General features: G+C 36.4%; 1 protein-coding gene and 1 pseudogene across 8 annotated transcripts in view; one reads left to right on the top strand and one right to left on the bottom strand.

Annotated features, from left to right (window-relative positions):
* The window catches only part of SUGCT (succinyl-CoA:glutarate-CoA transferase), a 775,307-nt gene that overhangs the window by 150,956 nt on the left and 605,440 nt on the right, over positions 1-18,911 (top strand). The gene's annotated exons all lie outside the window — the stretch shown is intronic.
* Positions 12,598-12,836, bottom strand: LOC115860915 (transmembrane protein 258 pseudogene; annotated as a pseudogene).

Here is an 18,911-nt window from a genome sequence, read left to right on the forward strand (position 1 = left end):
TTTTAATGTCCCATGTGTTAAAAATGAGGCTGTGTTGAATAGGCATGTGTATAACTCTGTCAAAGATTTTTTAGAAAATAAAAGATGGAAATTACCCGATGGGTTTTTCTAAAAGTTTGTATGGATTTGATTTTTGTATTTGATTATTGTCCCTGATCTCATTGAAAAGCATCAATGGCACATCTTTATCACTTGAGTTTAAATGTAAACTCCTTAAAATGTCATAGAAGGGATTTGTCCTCTGCTTATCTTTCCTGTTTCAGTTCTTAGTGTCCTGTCACACTCTTTCTAGCTGTTGTCAGCACTTGCTGTTTGTGACTGTGCCATACTCTAGCCCAACCCTAGAGGTTTACCTGCTCTGCTTTCTCTATGCTGTGATTTTTCTGTTGGTGATTGGCTAGTGAATTCATTTGCATTTTTTGTTCAGTTAACCGTTTGTGGAGTTAATTTCTTATTGATTTGTAAAACTTTTCATACGTTGAGGGTATTAATCTTTTGATATACAGTTGTAATATTTTTCTGATGTTATTTGCATGTGAATTTTGTTTATGGTGGTTTAATTTATGTAGAATATTTTGATTTTTTAAAATGTAATCAAATCTATCACTTTTCTTTAAAATTTATATTTTTAGAGTAATTAATTTTTTCCCATTACAGATATACTTTTGTTTTCCCATTTTTTGAGTTTAAAATTCATCTATAATTTATTTTGGTATGTAATATGAAGTAAATTTTAACAATTTTTTCTCTCTTAATAATATATTAATTATTTCAGAATATTTAATTAAACAGTTTATTCTTTGTCCACTGCTCAAAGTGTTAATTTTATCATATATTAAATTTACATATGTTGGACTTTTTTCTGACCTCTCTATTCTCTGTACTCTTATCTCCTCTCAAATCTGTGTTACTCTGTGACTCATAATGTGCTCTAACATTCTGTGGCGAACATCTACCCCTTGTTTTTCCTTTTTATCTTTTACTTTGATATTTTTGTTGGTGACTTCTTTCAAAATAGGTAAAATTATTTTTTTCGAGTGAAAAAATCCCTTTAATGTTTAATTAGGAATTGCATTAAACATATACATTGTTTTGCAAGAATTTTCTCTCTCACTTAGTGATTAATGTATTAGTATAATAGATTTCTTAATATTGAGTTATTCAAATATTTCTGGGACCAGGTGTCTTCAATCACAGTTTATTTTTCTTTTTAAAAGCTGCTTATCTAATTTGGTAGCATTGTGCTTAAATTTTTTACATGTTTTTCTAAGAGTCATTAGTTTTCTTTATTGTGTTTTAGGTTGTAGTAGGTTGTAGTATGAGGGCAGTGCTAGATTTTGGGATCAAATTAGGCACTCTTCCATTTTTATTGGTTTGAATTTCTTTTTTATCTTCTTTTTAAATTATTTATATATTTAGATATAATTTACATATAATGTGTACGTTTAAGGGGTATGATGTGTTGATTTGATGAATTTATGTATTGCAATGAGATCACCACCATAGTTAGTGTTAGCTAACACCTCTATGATGTCACATAATTATCATTCTTTTTTGTAGTGAGTACATTAAGAGCTAGTCTCTTAGCAGTGTTGAAGTTGTACTTCTTTATGTAACAGAAGAAGTATATTTTCTTTGAATGTTGATAAAAGAAATCTTTTCAAAAAACTATCTGGTTGCAGTGCCTTTTCTTGGGGGTAAGTTTTAGTTTCTAATAGTTATTTGTCTATTCAGGTATTTGGCTTAATTAATGATCATTGCTCTAAATATGTTTTCTCTTGTTTTATGAATCACCTCTGTCACCAGGTCTCTCTAATTTTGTGTGTTTGATGATTGATCCTCTTTTTCTTACTTCAATTTAACTCAGGTTCTTTTTTTTTAGGAATCTCATCTTTATCAAAATGGTGATTTCTTTTTCTTAAAATTTGTAGCAGAATATTTTTAGGATGGTCTTCATTTATCAGTGTTTGAGTCTTTTAAATTTACAATTTTTTAAAATTAGGAAGGTGAACTTCCATTATCTTTTTATCTATTTTTAGAAATACCAAATTATCTTTATTTTGGGTCTCTGTCTGTCTTCCTTATTTATTATGTCTCTTCAATTTCATTCTTGTTCCTTTTCTTCTTTTTGTTTGATGGTGTCAGTGCACAAATTCTGGGGCTTCCTCCCCAAGCCCTGCTTTCAAATATTGCTTATTCTTAGTTGCAAATGAAAGCTGTGCCCCTTGCTCCCCACCTGTTGTATCATCATCTCATTCCTTAACAAGATCTTCTTATATTTTTATCAATGTTGTTTTCAAGTTGTGAGTTTTCAGTGGATCTCCAGTGATTTCATTTATTTTGGTTCATTTAGAATATACTTGGCAGAAAATCCTTAACATTTCTCTTCCAGTGTCCTTTATTCCAGTACTGTCCTTATTCTTCTTTTTAAAATGATTTCTAATATATAAAAATTAATGACTAAATAAATAAATAAATCCATTTAAATGGGGATCTAGGAAGAGTAACAGCTAATACTTTTCATGTCAACTTCTTTCTTATAAGTTATACATCGTTTAAAAAAATCTTTGCCTATCTGGTAGGTGAATCATACTCATTATTGTTTTATTTTCATTTGTCACCTTATTAGTGATTATGAATGTTTTTCTCATTTATTAAATAAGTAATGAATTACCTGTGTTCTTTGTTGTGGTGTGAGTCTTCTTATGAGCTTTTTGCAGGTTGACAATATCATGTCCATCTTACAGTTGTTGTAACTACTCTTTCCCAGTCTGTTTTAAAATTCTATTTAGGTTTGTAATGTACAAAATGTTATGTATAGATATTAAATTTGATAATTTTTCTTTTTTGACCTTTTTTATTTTTATGCTTAAAAAGTATTTTCCATCCTGAAATATGACAATAATTTATCTCTTTTGGTCAAATTTTTATGATTCCACATGAAAATATATATGTTTATTTACCCCCTTTTAAAAAGTAAACAAATTGTGTTACTGTTTCCTTGAATGGATTATTAGCTTTATTTTGGAATTCAGCATAATGTACTAATAATAGTGTGATTGTATTTTTTTCACTATCCTTCTGAGATTCTCCAAGCCTTTATAAGCATTATCTTGTTAATTCACATAACACCCTTTTGAGTTAGGTAATAACTGTGATCAGAGTTCCACATGCTGTTTTTAGAAAACCTCTTAATTTTGTTAACAAAACATTTGTAAGCAGTTTTTAATGACTAGCTGACATCACATTTAGAGTTTGGGATGAAAACGTAGTTCTATTTAATGGCAGCTTTGTCAACTCATCTTTTATTTTCTGTCTTTATTTATTTATTTATTTATTTATTTATTTATTTGCGGTACGTGGGCTTCTCACTGTTGTGGCCTCTCCCGTTGCGGAGCACAGGCTCCGGATGCGCAGGCTCAGCGGCCATGGCTCACAGGCCCAACCGCTCCGCAGCATGTGGGATCTTCCCGGACCGGGGCACGAACCCGTGTCCCCTGAATCGGCAGGCGGACTCTCAACCACTACGCCACCAGGGAAGCCCTCTGTCTTTATTTTTTAAACCTATGAAAAATTTGCTACACTTGTACCTCTTTCAGAAATGACAGGGATTATGATTGAGGAAATGGAGATTTAAATTTTTATATTAGTGGTTCTCAGTCTTAGCTTCACATTGAAATCATCCAAGAAGCCTTTTTAAAATATTAATACTCAAGTTTCATGCCCAGAAATTATTATTTCATTGTTCTATGATGGGACTGGGTGTTGAGAGTTTTTAAAGAGTTCCCCAGGTGATTGTAATGTGCAGCCAGAGAAGAAAACCATTATTTGTCATCAGTGGTTTTCAAAGTGTAGTCTCTAGACTTGCTGCATCACCTGGCAACTTGTTAGAAATGTGAATTATCAGGCACCATCCCAGATCTATTGAATCAGAAACTCTGGGGATAGAGCCTAGCAATCTGTGTTTTGTGGGGGATTTACTGTTTTTTTTGTTGTTGTTGTTATGAGATAATTGTAGATTCACATGCACTTGGAAGAAATAACGCAGAGATCCAATTTCACTGTTTTTACATGCACTTATGTGTATGTCTTTAGTTCTGCGCAATGTTACCACATATGTACTACCACCACAGTCAAGATACAAGAATCTATGGTTTCCCAAGCTGCCAGGTGATTCTGATGCAGCCAAGCCTTGGGAAACATTTTTAAAATGAAACCATAAGAACAGGAACAGATCATTTTTTCATAAGGATTCGTCTGAGTAGTCTAAGTATGCTAACAGACCAGCAACATAGGTCTCACCTGGGAGCTTGATGGACGTGCAGGGTCTCAGACCCCATCTCACACTTAGTGAATCAGTCTTCACTGTAATAAGATCCCTAGGTAATTTGTGTACACACTGAGCTTGAAGGATATCTAATGAATGGGTAAAAACAAAACAAAACAAACACAAACACAAACTCAAACAACAACAACAAAAAACCCATATCAGTTTTCTGAAATTGGGTTCAGATATTTATTCTTGTAGTAAATAACTCTTATAGTAAAGATAATTTCTCTTGTAGTAAAGATAAACTCAGTTTTTAAGCAAAACTGGTATCAGTTTTTCTGCTTTTATATCTTAGTCATTTCAAGATATATTTCGTTAGGGTTTTTTTTTTGATAGACTTGGATTTTTTGTTTTTGCCACATATGATATAAAATTTGATATTTTCTGTCAATTCGTCTTAATATTACAACATCTTAAGTACAAGAAATATAACTATCGTCAGCTTCATCAATATCAAACATGAATGCATCTGAATCCTTTTTTCCCCATCTCTTTTTTTCCACTTCAGTCACTAACTTCTGACAAAATTGGAGATACTAGGTTTGTCTCAGGCTCCTGTTGAAGCTCTTTTGGTGTCTATCACTATTTTCTGCTTTCATTTTTATATTTGTTTTGAGATCCTGAGAAAGAATTTTTAGAAAAAAGTGCCACACAGATGGAAAGATATACCATATTCATGGATCGGAAGAATTATTATTGTGAAAATAACAATACTACCCAAGGCATTCTACAGATTCAGTGAAATCCCTATCAAAATATCAATAGCATTTTTCAAAGAACTAGAACAAATAATTTAAAGATTTGTATGGAAACAAAAAAGACCCCAAATAGCCAAAATAATCTTGAGAAAGAAAACAGAGCTGGAGGTATCATTCTTCCTGACTTCAGATTATATTACAAAGCTACAGTAACCAAAACAGTATGATACTGGCACAAAACCAAACACATATATCAATGGAACAGAATAGAGAGCCCAGAAATAAACCCACACAGTTATGGTCAATTAATCAAACAAAGGAAGCCAGAGTATACAATGGAGAAAAGACAGTCTCTTCAATAAGTCATGCTGGAAAAACTGGAAGCTACACATGGAGGAATGAAATTAGGACCTTTTCTCACATCATATACAAAAATAAACTCAAAATAGATTAAAGACCTAAATGTAAGACTGGAAACCATAAAACTTCTAGAAGAAAACGTAGGCAGAATACTCTGAGGTAAATCGTAGCAATATTTTTTTGGATCTGTTTCCTAAGGCAAAGGAAAGAAAAGCAAAAATAAGCAAATAGGACCTAATTAAACTTAAAAGTTTTTGCACAGTAAAGGAAACCTTTGACAAAACAAAAAGACGGCCTGCTGAATGGGAAAAAGATTTGCAAATGATGCAACCGACAAAGGATCAATCTCCAAAATATATAAACAGCTCATACAACTCAATATCCAAAAAATGAACAGCCCAATTAAAAAATGGACAGAAGACCTGAATAGACATTTTCTCAAAGAAAACATACAGATGGCCAACAGGCACATGAAAAGATGCTCAACATCACTAATAATCAGAGAAATACAAATCAAAACTACCAGGAGATATCACCTCACACATGTCAGAATGGCAGGCACCAAAAAGACCACAAATTGCAAATGTTGGCAAGAATGTGGAGGAAAAGGAACCCTTGTACACTGTTGGTAGGAAGGTAAATTGGTGCAGCCACTGTGGAAAACAGTATGGAGGGTCCTCAAAAAAATAAAAATAGACTGTATGATCCAGCAATTCCACTCCTGGGTATATATCTGAAGAAAACAAAAGCACTAATATGAACATCCCAGTGTTCAGAACAGCGGTATTTACAATTGCTAAGATATGGAAGCAACCTAAGTATCCATCAGTAGATGAATGGATAAAGAAGATGTGTATATACACAATGGAATACTACTCTGTTATAAGATGTGTATATACACAATGGAATACTCTGTTATATAATACTACTCTGTTATAAGATGTGTATATACACAACTCTGTGAAATTTTACCATTTGCAATAACATGGATGGACTTGGAGGGCATTATGCTTGGTGAAATAAGTCAGGCAGAGAAAGAAAAATACCATATGTTATCACTTATATGTGGAATCTAAGAAATGAAATAAACTAGTGAATATAACATAACATAAACCGACTCAAAGATATATAAAACAAAGTAGTGGTTACCAGTGGGGAGAAGAAAGGGGGAAGGGGAGGATAGGGGTAGGAAATTAAGGTACAAAGTACTATGTATAAAATGAATAAGTTACAAGGATATATTGTACAGCACAGGGAATATAGCCAATGTTTTATAATAACTATAAATGGAGTATAATGTTTAAAAATTGTGAATCACTCTGTTGTACACCTGAAACTTATTGTAAATCAGCTATACCTCAATTTTAAAAAAAACCTTCCACTTTGTACAACCACTGGGAACACCCTTCTAGTTACTAAATAAGATGCTGCCCAGTTCATGAATTGCCTAATAGAGCCGATTAGATCTTTAAAAAAGAAAAAAGAAAAAAAAGAAAAAGAGCTACATTGAGGAAAATAAATAAGACCAGGCTGGGTAGCTCTATTGATAGATATATTTCTTATTTTAGGACATTTTCCAGCTCTCTTCTGCCTTGATCCCTGTCAAAGAATAAATAAGGATATTTACAGTTTTTTCCTCTCATCCTTTCTCCATACTACATGTAAGGTGCCAGAGATTTATCAGTAAACAAGATATGATTCTGTTTCTTAAGGAGCTGACTGTCTATTGGGGATATGTAAAATCAATCACAATGTGATGAAGGAAGTGTGAGAAGAAAACCAACAAGGGAATACCCAGCTCATCCTGGGGAAAATGTTGTCAAATAGGGTTTCATAGAGGTGCATCTATTCAAACTGAATGCAGAAGGCTGAATAAGAATGCTCTAGGCAGATTTATCAATCAGAGGGTCAGCAAAAGACAAATTCAGCCGTGATACTTCAAATGGAGATACTACATACAACAGTGAGGCAGAGGGCAAAGAACAGATAAAGCGGTAGGAAAAGTGGGAGACCATTATCTCTCCATAGGGCCAAAGGGACAAGAAGGAAGTAGAGTTCTTGGAGCCCAGTGAGAGCTGAAACTGCAGAAGAGGCACTGCCTGGTTGACGCTGTAGTCGTGGAGACACCTGGCTACTTCCAGAGGTACAGTGCCTAAGCTATGAGGGAGCTGCGAAGAAATTCTGTGAACTCTTTCTCTTCCCATTGGTGCCTCCCATTGGCTAAACCTAATGAAAAGTCAGCTGGCAAGGGAACTGGGACTGCAGCCCATTGGCTCAGTGTCCAGAGTACCAAGCAGGGCAGAGCAGGCTGAGAAAGGATGGAGGTTGAAGGGTAAAGTAAAATAACTAGGAGATAAGGGAGAAATGTTAATTTCAGGGAGAAGGAACATTATGTACTGACGCACAGAAATGTAAAAGATGATTGGCAACTCTGGGGAATGACAAGGAGCACAGGAGGCAGAAATGAGAAAGGAGAGTAGAAGCAGGAGATTTATCCAGAAGCAGGCTGGATAAATATTAATGAATAGCTAAGACTTTTGGGGACAGGCACTTTGTTAAATACATAATTTATTCCATTCAATCCTCACGTGGTTAGGAAGTTGGCCATGCCACATAGCAGTTATGACTCTTGTCCACAAATGTAATTTTTTTTTTACATTAACTCAGATTTGGCTCTGAACCTTTACCCCATCTTGGTAAATTGTATCTCAGTCATTATTTTGGTGCCTGCCTTCTCCTTTGAGTTCCATATAAATCCAGGAGATGAGCATGGTGCCCACATAAATGGGGAGGACCCTAATTTCCAGGCCACTAGATTCTGCTTAACTTCTCTTTGTTACTTGGAATCCCTGGATTTTCAACCATGAGTGGGACCCTGGAGTCTTGGTGGAGGCTGTGAGCCCCATTGAACCTCAGTAGGTTCTTTCTTCATCATTCCTAAAGTCACAATCTGTGTCAGAATCTTTTGGTAAGAGTCTTAGGAGGTATATTGTCTCTTGTTCCTCTTTTAGTCAAGGTTATACTTAGAGTTTTGAATTTATAGCAGTTATAATCTGTGACCATTTTTTATTTTTATACTTTTGTAACCTATTCTACTTTTGGAAAATATAAATAGTTACTGCTCCTTGGAGATTGTGGGGTGCTTTACCACTAACTCTCTTGAGCAAGGGTTGGCCAACTTTTTTGGTAAAAAGCAAATTTAGACTTTGGAGGTCAAGAGGTGAAGTTGAAGATGCTATGTAAGTACTTATACGATACGGGAAAAAACAAATTTCCGCAAGATTTTGATTAAAATAATACTAATTGAGAACAGTATTTTTCGTAATACAGATTTGCGAATGAGAAAAGTATAATTATTTTGGGGGGATAACATTTCACTTAATTGGGGTGCAAAGTTATTGTTCCCTGTCATCAGAATTGATTGTAAATGTTTATCGCTTAATGCTGACCTGTGATAAGAATTTACATATTTCATCTTTGAAGATGTCTTTTCACACAGTAAGGTGTGGCCGAATAGTGCTATCAATCCGCAAGCTTCTGATTTTAATTGAGCATATTCATTGCCTGGAAGGCATTTATAGAATTTATTAGATTTTTTTCTCCTGATGTTTTCCTTTTACATGTCATTATATTGCAGATTAATCACGTAGAATGGAAAGTTAGGTGGAAGCTCCTTAATTGCACAGTTAAAAGGATTTTGAAATATGGAAATTTCCTTTGCACTTGCATCGAAGTCTGAAAAACATTGCTGTAGTTTGAGCTCACAAAATATATCTGCTGTAAATTTGTGTGGGGATGAAATCTCACTATTTGTTTTAACCTTTGCCATCATGGGAAATATGTAAAGTAGCCCAACCTTACTTTTGATTCAAACAACATTAGTTTTCATTGAAATGACTTAACATTAATTGTCATTGAAATGACTTTACTGTTATAAAAATTTGGCATGTATGTGCTATTTTGCCTTGTAATTTTAGGTAGAATTCATTGAAAAAGATTATCAAGTCCACAGGAAAAGCTAATTTCCAAAGCTATTCAGTGGTCAATGGTAGTGGTTGGGGGTTGGGTTTTTTTTTTTTTTTTTAATTCAGAAAAGACTCTTTCCTGACCCTGAGCTTAAAAAAGTCACAGTAGAACTTTATACTGTTAAGCCATAGAATTGCTGTGTGGTAGAATGAGTCAGGCTATTCAGCTTCTATTTCTGAGAAAACTTCATAGGGCTAACAATGGTTAAGCTCACAGAGCAGATGAAGATTACTATTAACACTATTGGTTTAATGTCACATGAGAGATTCAAATATTTTCCTCAGTGAATAACCTCAGTGAATTCCTCATGAATAATACAGTGAATAACCATAGGCTTTAACCATACATTTTTACAAGCTCTGTAACTTTGTCCAGCCAAGTCTTTTTTTGCTCCACACATAATTTTTACCACCCTAAGTTGTAACACATCTTAGCAGATTCCACTTAAGTTGTATTGAATTATTATTTTTTTAATTCGTGTGAATATTCTTGTTTGTAGTTGTTTTGTGCAGCCTTTCATATAGGCTAATTTTTCAGTCACTTCAAAATTGGCATTGACTCCTGGTATAAAGAACAACTGAGCAGTACCCATGACATCTGTCATCTCACCAAAGCCAAGGGAAACCTCTCAAAATAATTTGTCTCAATTTTAAATTGACTATATTGATATTGCTCCCAGTGTCTTCAACTCTTTGAACAACTGTTCTTACCAAGACTAAACAAGTTTATTTTCTGGACCCCTTGCTTCAGCTGCTGCAATCAAACATGACTTAAGTTACCATTGGTAAATGTCCTTCCTTGCTTGGCTAACAAGTGAACCACTTACAAACTCACTTTGGTTGCAGTCTCATTGTTATTTATTTATTTATTTTTTACTTCGGTGAAGAAATTCTGCTGTGATGAGATAGCCTGTTTTGACTTTGTAATATTTTCTGCCCACTGGATTTTCTGTGAGTTGGGAATACTGTGATGAATCTGGCATATATTGTATTCTTTTAGTATAGATAGAGTGTCATTGAATAATAAAGTGCTTTGTCATCTAATTCAGTAACAGCATGGTCCATCTTCCAGCGTGTGCTGAAAGTATGGCACACTTCTCTTGTTTTGGTATGATGGGTATGCACTGGTAATAAAAAAAATTATGGTAAGGTAATACATATGACATTTGAAATGCTGTTAAGTTATAACTGCATCACTGTGGTTCATAGTACAACAAGCAGGTGTGCAAAGCAGTGAGAGTGAAAGAGCCACATGTGGCCTCTATCACAACCAATAAATTTTTTAATTTTATTTTTTTATTGAAGTATAGTTGATTTACAATGTTGTGTGAATTTCTGGTGTACAACAAAGTGATTCAGATATATCTATATATATGTATATGTATATATTCTTTTTCATTATGGCTTATTACAAGTTATTGAATATAGTTCCCTCTTCTATACAGTAGGACCTTGTTGTTTATGTATAGTAGTTTGTATATAGTAGTTTGTAGCTGTTAATCCCAAACTCCTAATTTATCCTTCTCCCACCCCCTTTCCCCGTTGGTAACCATAAATTTGTTTTGTATGTCTGTGAGTCTGTTTCTGTTTTGTAAATAAGTTCATTTGTATCATATTTTAGATTTCACATATAAGTGATATCATATGATATTTGTCTTTCTCTGTCTCACTGACTTCACTTAGTATGACAATCTCTAGGTCCATCCATGTTGCTGCAAATGGCATTATTTCATTCTTTTTCATGGCTGAGCAGTATTCCATTATATATATACCACATCTTCTCTATCCATTCATCTGTCAATGGACATTTAGGCAAAAGCAGACATAGATGTAATCAGATGACCATGTTCTAATAAAACTTATGTACACTGAAATTTGAGTTTCATATAATTTTCATCTATTATGAAATATTTTTCTTTTGATTTTTAAAAACCATGTAAATATGTAAAGATAATTCTTCTCTGTGGTCCTATGAAAATGGGCAGCAGGCTGTATTTGGCCTTCAGGCCATTGTTTGCTGGCCCTTGCTACTGACAATCGCTGATCTATGATAATTAGTAAAATCTCAGAGACACCAAAAAAATACAGATGTCTAGGTCCTGCCTTAGGACTTGGCATACAAAGTTAGGAAACCCTGGCTATCTTGTTTACCATTAAATCCTCAGCACATAGATGCTCAATAAGTATTTTTTTGAGTAAGTAGAAGACAATTTCTGGCATATAATAAGCCTATAAAGGTCTATTGGATGAATGAAAGATTTACTGTATATCTTACACAATATATGGGATCCTAAAGATAGTGAGATGAAAATGAATTGTTTAATCTTAGAGCCATTAAAATAGAGAGAGGCTAGCCTCGAGGAGCATGAACTGTTTAGTAGCTGGGAATCATTTTGGCCAGGTTACTAATTTATGTAATAATAACTGGAGAGCTAATATTATTTTGGTTAATTAAGGTGTGAGGGAGGTGTAGCAAATAAAACAATCTGCAGGCTATTTCAATAAGTTTCTTTACAGTTGGATTTCATAATTAAATTCCTTTAAAAGGTTATGTGGCGAAAATGAAAGAATTTTCAACAAGACAAGGTTTTCAAGCCAAAGAAGCTAGTAGCTAATTGCATTTTTCAGGAGGGTGAACTCAGTGTATTTTAGCTATTTTAATATGCTAGACTATTTAACCAGAGACCCCCCTCCCCAATTAATATGGACTTTCAGGAATCTGGTTTGCCTCTAAGATATGGTAAATGTAGGACATATGATTGTTAACCAGAGGTACTTTTTTTTTTTTTTTTTTTGTGGTATGCGGGCCTCTCACTGTTGTGGTCTCTCCCGTTGCGGAGCACAGAGCTCCGGACGCGCAGGCTCAGCGGTCATGGCTCACGGGCCCAGCCGCTCCACGGCATGTGGGATCTTCCTGGACCGGGGCACGAACCCGTGTCCCCTGCATCGGCAGGTGGACTCTCAACCACTGCGCCACCAGGGAAGCCCCAGAGGTACATTTTATACTACATTTTCAAACTCATTTACATTGCACTCAAAGAACTCAGTAAGCTTTTTTTTTTTTTTTTTGGTCACAAATCTGCCTTTATTGTGAGCAGCAGGTGGGACACTTCCAGCATAGTAAAATAAATAATTTACAAAAGCAGGGATTCAGTGAAGCCGCCTGGTTGGGACCCTTGGGAGCTCATACATAGATGCCGACCCAGAGCAGCGGGAAGAGGACTCCAAAGCCCATGAAGAGTGAGGCCACCAAAGATTATGAGGAGCTCTCTGTAGATATCGCAAGTGTATTTGGTGGAGGTGACCTCATAAACCAAGAACCAGGCAGTGAAGAACATGCCAGTGGCCAACAACCACGGTCAAATGGGGGAAGACAGCCGGGTTCACTGGGCTGGTGTACCTGCTCAGGGCCTCAAACTCCATTTTGCTGGGCACAGGATCCTCAGTAAGCTTTTCAGCATCCTCTTTGGCATGGGGCTATGTTCCATGGATACACACTAATTTATCAACTCGGAGGCGTTTCTCACCCCAGCAGCCTTAACTTTGTGTTCTGTCACTTACTAGAGCAAGATTGGACATGAAATGGCAATATTAAGTACAAGTTTCATGTTCGGTTTATTTTTCTGCTATAAGGGTGGGATACTGGCTAACACATCCTAACCGTATTGTTGTAGTCTAGGTGCTTACCCTTCGCAAGCCTTGGTTTCTTCCTCTGAGAAGTTGTAAAATGATCTGCTTCAGAGCTTGATTGTGGAGATTAAATGAGACAATATGTGTCAGCTGCTGAGCACAGTGCTTACAGAATGGTAATGGTAGCTGTTATTTATATTAAATGACAGATTTCATACTGTAATATTTCTTAATTTAAGATGACTAGGTGACTGTTGACACTGCATAATACAAGCTTATTATGGACAGAGCGAAAGTAACTACTTACAAATGTTGGATGAATGAACTCCAGCCTTTTTTTTTACATCTTTATTGGAGTATAATTGCTTTACAGTGTTGCGTTAGTCTCTGCTGCACCTAGGGGCAGAACTCCAGCCTTTTAATATCCACAGGATAGCGCGTGGGTCTGCTGTGCATGTGTGAGCAAGACTTCTTTTTAACAACTATTTTTCTTGAATCCTAACGTTGCTTGGAGAGGGTAAATGCAGATTTCACTAATAAGATTTGCGAGGACTACAAGGGCTATTATTCATTGTTTATTTCAACAAATACTGAGCACTTACAAGGTGCCAAGCATGGACAATCATGAAGAATAAGACATTGCCTCTGCCTCTGAGGCGCTCACTTGTAGCGGGGGAGACAATCAAGTTAGCGACTGATGCGGTAACAGAGTAATTGCGTGGTGACATGGCCATGAGTGGAAGGGGCACCTAACCTGGCTTTGGGAGACGAGAGAAGATTTCCCCGAAGAAAGAAATCTCTGCTGAAGCGAGGTGAATGAGTGATGAGGGGGATGGTTCTAGCAGCAGCAGGAGCAGTGAAAGCATGGCTTCTAAGGGCCTTGGAAACCATGTCGTGAAATGCAGACACTATCCTAAGGGTGGGAAGGAGCCTCTGAAAGGTTTTAAGTACACAAAAAACATTTGTGTTTAGAAATATGATTTTGGTAGTAGTGCGGAACAAGTAAAGACTGTGGGCAAGGAGACCAGTTCAGAGGGTGTTGCGGTACCCCAGGCAACAGAACACAGTGGCCATGGGGATGGAGAGAAAGCAAACAGATTCATTATCTATTAAAGGGTTAGAATTATATTACTTGGCCAATAACTGAGGGTGAGGATGTGAAAGATGGAGGATTAAATCCTGATTCCCAAGTTTTTTACTTTAGCTGCCAGTCATTCGGTGAGAGGAAGAGCAGGTTTTGTCTGGGGACATGGGAAAATGATGAATTCTTTTGCAGCCATATTGATTTTTTTTAGTGCTTACGACCTCTGAATTGAGACCCCTCCCACCCCCTGCCGCCAGATGTCTGCAGTTTTGGAAAGGCGTGCTAGCACGTGTTCCATTTCCCAGGAGGGAGTCTAATTAGTTTTTTGGGATACGAACAAAGTACAGGTTCTTCACCCCTCAAAAAAGAGAGAGAAAATCAGAAAAATCTAGAAAGAAATAATTTAAACTTCAACATATCTTAAAATTTTGTGTCGATTTAAAAAATGAAATTTTATTTTGTGGTTTAGTGGTTGTTTTATTTTGAATGACCAAGGTGGTGGGAACTAGAGATACAGATTTGTAAGTTATTGGAATAAACATGACATTTAAAATGACTGAGTGGATGAGATTATTGGGGGGGATGAACAGCAGGGGTTTTCTTTCCTGACTGCACATTGGAATCACTTGGAGAACTTTAAAAAAAAAAAAAATCCTGATGCCTAAGAACTGTCCCCAGAAATTCTGACTGAATTGCTCTAGGATGACCTGGGGCAGTGTTTGAGCAGCACTGGCCTAGAGTGAGAAGAGATCCCAATAAAGAATATGGAGGGGGCTTCCCTGGTGGCGCAGTGGTTGAGAGTCCGCCTGCTGATGCAGGGGACACGGGTTCGTGCCCCGGTCCGGGAAGATCCCACATGCTGCGGAGCGGCTGGTCCCGTGAGCCCGTGAGCCATGGCCGCTGAGCCTGCGCGTCTGGAGCTTGTGCTCCGCAACGGGAGAGGCCACAACAGTAAAAGGCCCGCGTACCGCAAAAAAAAAAAAAGATTTATACTGTGTATAAAAGACGTATCATGTGGTTTAATTGTATGTCATAGCAATAATTATTACTAAACAGTTTCAGAGAATTCATAGGTGAAAATTACTACCAGTGAAGTCCAAAGGAGTAAAACTATGATAGTATAAATTCCTAGATGATGGGATTTAAAGTTAAATTAGGAAGCTACATTTTTTTTCCTTCTTATACTTTGTATGGAGAAGTTGAAGATTCTAGAGATATAGGTTTTCCACTTTGCTGTAATAGAATGATTTATATCAATTTTAGAGCAGTGAAAAGTAGCCCTAAAGCTTTATAGATTTTTTTTATCCCTGAAGAGCATTATGATATTTAAAAATTACTTTTAAGTTAATAATACCCTCATAATTTGAGGACACTCTTGTTTTTTTTTTTTTTTTTTTTCTTTTTTTGCAGTACGCGGGCCTCTCACTGTCGTGGCCTCTCCTGTTGCGGAGCACAGGCTCCGGACGTGCAGGCTCAGCGGCCATGGCTCACGGGCCCAGCCGCTCCGTGGCATGTGGGATCTGCCCGGGCCGGGGCACGAACCTGCGTCCCCTGCATCGGCAGGTGGACTCTCAACCACTGCACCACCAGGGAAGCCCTAGGACACTCATTTTGACATGTGAGAATTTTCAGTGGGAGAGTATGTACTCCTAAAGAAGGAATATAATACAGGGAAGTCCTTCAATTCAAATTAGGAAGATACTGAGGGCTTTATTCTGTCTATATATGTGTATTTCTGATTGTCTTTGATATTGGAAGTTGAGTGCAAGTTTATTTTTGTAAGTAACAGCGGAGATAAACAGGTGATTTATCTCTGATTGACTCATTCTGTTTGTGGCAAATTAATTTTGGAAAGTATTTCCAGGAGTTTTGACAAGATAACTCAGTTTTAATAGAAATGAGTCAATGACAGGAATAATAGAAATCTGTGAGGATGTTTCACATACTCCATAGATAAAAAGTATTTGCAAGTTGAATTATCATAAAGAGTTCATAAAGGTAGGTACAGAATAGCTATATTAATTTTTTCTTTTTATGTCTGCCATTATTGGCATATATAACTAGGACCCCATCTGTTATCTGGTCAAATACAAAGATGTTCTGGTTAATATTTTTTCATTTCTTATTTTTTTTGCTGTTAAGTTAGACTTGAAATTCTTAGTGAAGCAACAGAGTTACATGGCACCATACTTAGAGATGCGTATGAACCCATAAGGCAAAATACTAATAGTGCGTCAGGCACTTTGTTGGGCAAGTGCTCATATAGGACTGAGAAAAGAGGAATATTAATCTCGCCACTTTTTTTTTTTGAGTGAAAGCCACTTTCTGGGATGAAGATGAGGAAAATCAGCAATTATAATCTGAAGTAATATTTGTATGGTGCTTTTTACATGTATTTTCTGATCCAACCTTCAAAATGACCTTGTGAGGTAGGTGTTGTTATCTTCATTTTACAGATGAGAACATTGAGGTTCACAGATATTAATTACCTTAAATCATAGATGAGCCGATAGATTTATCCCAAATCTTCTGGCTCCATATTCTTTACTTCGTCTTTCCATCAAGTGGAGACAGAGGCAAAGTATTAATACAGATTGAGGAGATCATCACAATTTTAATGGGAGAAGTAGTACTTGAAAGCCTTAAAGGAAGGGCAAAATCTAGATCCGCAGAACCAGGGATGTCACAAACTGAAAGAGTGGTTCATGGACTGAATTCAGCCTGCAGATGAGTCTGGTGTGACAAGTCCGGTGTTTTTTTAAAAAGTCTGAATTAGAATGACTTAGTTGAACAAGCGTTTTCTAAACATATGGCTTTTGTTAAATAGATATTTTCTAGTGTACCATTTAAATTCCTTCCTTAAAAAGTTATATTCTTCCGAGTTATTTTCTTAGTGGTTATCCTGCTACAATGAATATTTTAGCTTATAAAAATCTAGTTCATGTTAATAGTAACTTAGTTTCAATATTATACAAAAACTTTGTTTCTACAACTCCATTCTCCCCCTTTTTTGATTCTTTTCCTTTTTTGTATTTATTTTATTAGGTTTTTGGGGTAGAGGTTTCATGACTCGCTTCTTTCTTTTTACTGTCTTCCCCTGAAATGATATAGAATTATTTACTTTAGTAAATGTCTATTAAATGAAAATGTTGGTTTTAGAAAAATGAGTGTGTAGCCTTTCTTTTCTGGCTTATAATTAGTTAGTAAGCCCCATTACTTACTGTGATCACACCTCGTTTGTGCTACTGAAACAATGCTATCTGCATGAAAGATGTATTAATATCTATTCTCAGTAGGTGGAGTACAGTAGAATGCGTTGAGAAGAGTGAGAAATAGAATCCATTTTCTTTTACCTCTTTAGGTTCATTGAATCCTTTGCTTCTTCAAGAGTCAATTTGATTTTTATGATAGTATTGTGCTGCAGGTCTGTGTGCTCCTGAATGTGGCGGGCTGTAATATTAGTAGTAGTAGTTGTGGTAGTAATAGTAGTAGTAATAATAATATTAATAAGAAACTTTTGATAATATGTAAATTGTATTTTTAGCTCACTCTTGCAGGGATATTATAAGAGAGTTGTATTACTTAGGCTTTTTTGCCCAAGTCTTATAATACTTTGATCTTTTGTTCACACGGGTAAAATATTAAAATGTGATTATGAAACCTTTACAATTTTGTTTTTTAAAAGTCCAGTTCTTTTGAAAACCGGCTATAAAGCATTGCCATTTTTGCTTTTGTAAAAAAAGAAAAAAACCCTATATTTGTTGACTGGTTGTTCAGAAAAAAATACAGAATTCAGTAATTTCCAAATCAGTGTGATGAGATTGTTTCTATGTCTTAGGAGACACCCTAGATCCATCCTAGCTAGTATGGATGTAATAAAACTTAATACATTCTCATGCACCCTGGAGCCCGCGCGCAACAGCTAGAGAGAAAACCCACATGCCACAACTAGAGGCAAGCTGCATGCCACAACGAAAGATCCCACACACCTCAACGAAGATCCCGCGTGCTGCAACTAAGACCCGACGCAGCCAAAAAAAACAAAACAAACTTTAATAAGGAATATATTGGCAAGTCCATATCATATCATCCCCCCATCTCTCCCACTGTACTAAAAATCCTAATCATTAAAAATCACAAACAAATGGACACACAAAAACCCCATCAAACCATATACCTTCATAACATCTGGAAAAATGTCAGTTTTGTTTAAGTAACCAAACAATGAGTGGTCTTTTTTCATGTCAGTCATTTGTGCTTATGTGTATTTTATATTTTTTTCATTGGAAAGTTATAGTATTTCATTTTATTTTTTAAAATTTTTGGCTGTGTGTTGGGTCTTCGTTGCTGCACGCAGGCTCTCTCTAGTTGCGGCGAGCGGGGGCTACTCTTAGTTGTGGTGCGTGGGCCTCTCATTGCAGTGGCCTCTCCTGCTGTGGAGCATGGGCTTCAGGTATGTGGGCTTCAGTAGTTGTGGCCCGTGCGCTCAGTAGTTGTGGCTCGTGGACTCTAGAGCACAGGCTCAGTAGTTGTGGCTAGCGGGCTCTAGAGCGCAGGCTCAGTAGTTGTGGTGCATGGGCTTAGTTGCTCCACAGAATGTGGGGTCTTCCTGGACCAGGGCTCGAACCCGTGTCCCCTGCATTGGCAGGCGGATTCTTAATCACTGCGCTACCAGGGAAGCCCTGGCCAGTTATTTTAGAAGGAGTCAGTGAACTTAACTTACCCATCCAACCCATCATGCCAAGTGCTGCTGACTGTGCAGAACTGGTGTAATTGTAGTTCCT

Source organism: Globicephala melas, chromosome 9, assembly GCF_963455315.2.
Source record: "Globicephala melas chromosome 9, mGloMel1.2, whole genome shotgun sequence".
In the NCBI taxonomy this organism is placed as follows: domain Eukaryota; kingdom Metazoa; phylum Chordata; class Mammalia; order Artiodactyla; family Delphinidae; genus Globicephala; species Globicephala melas.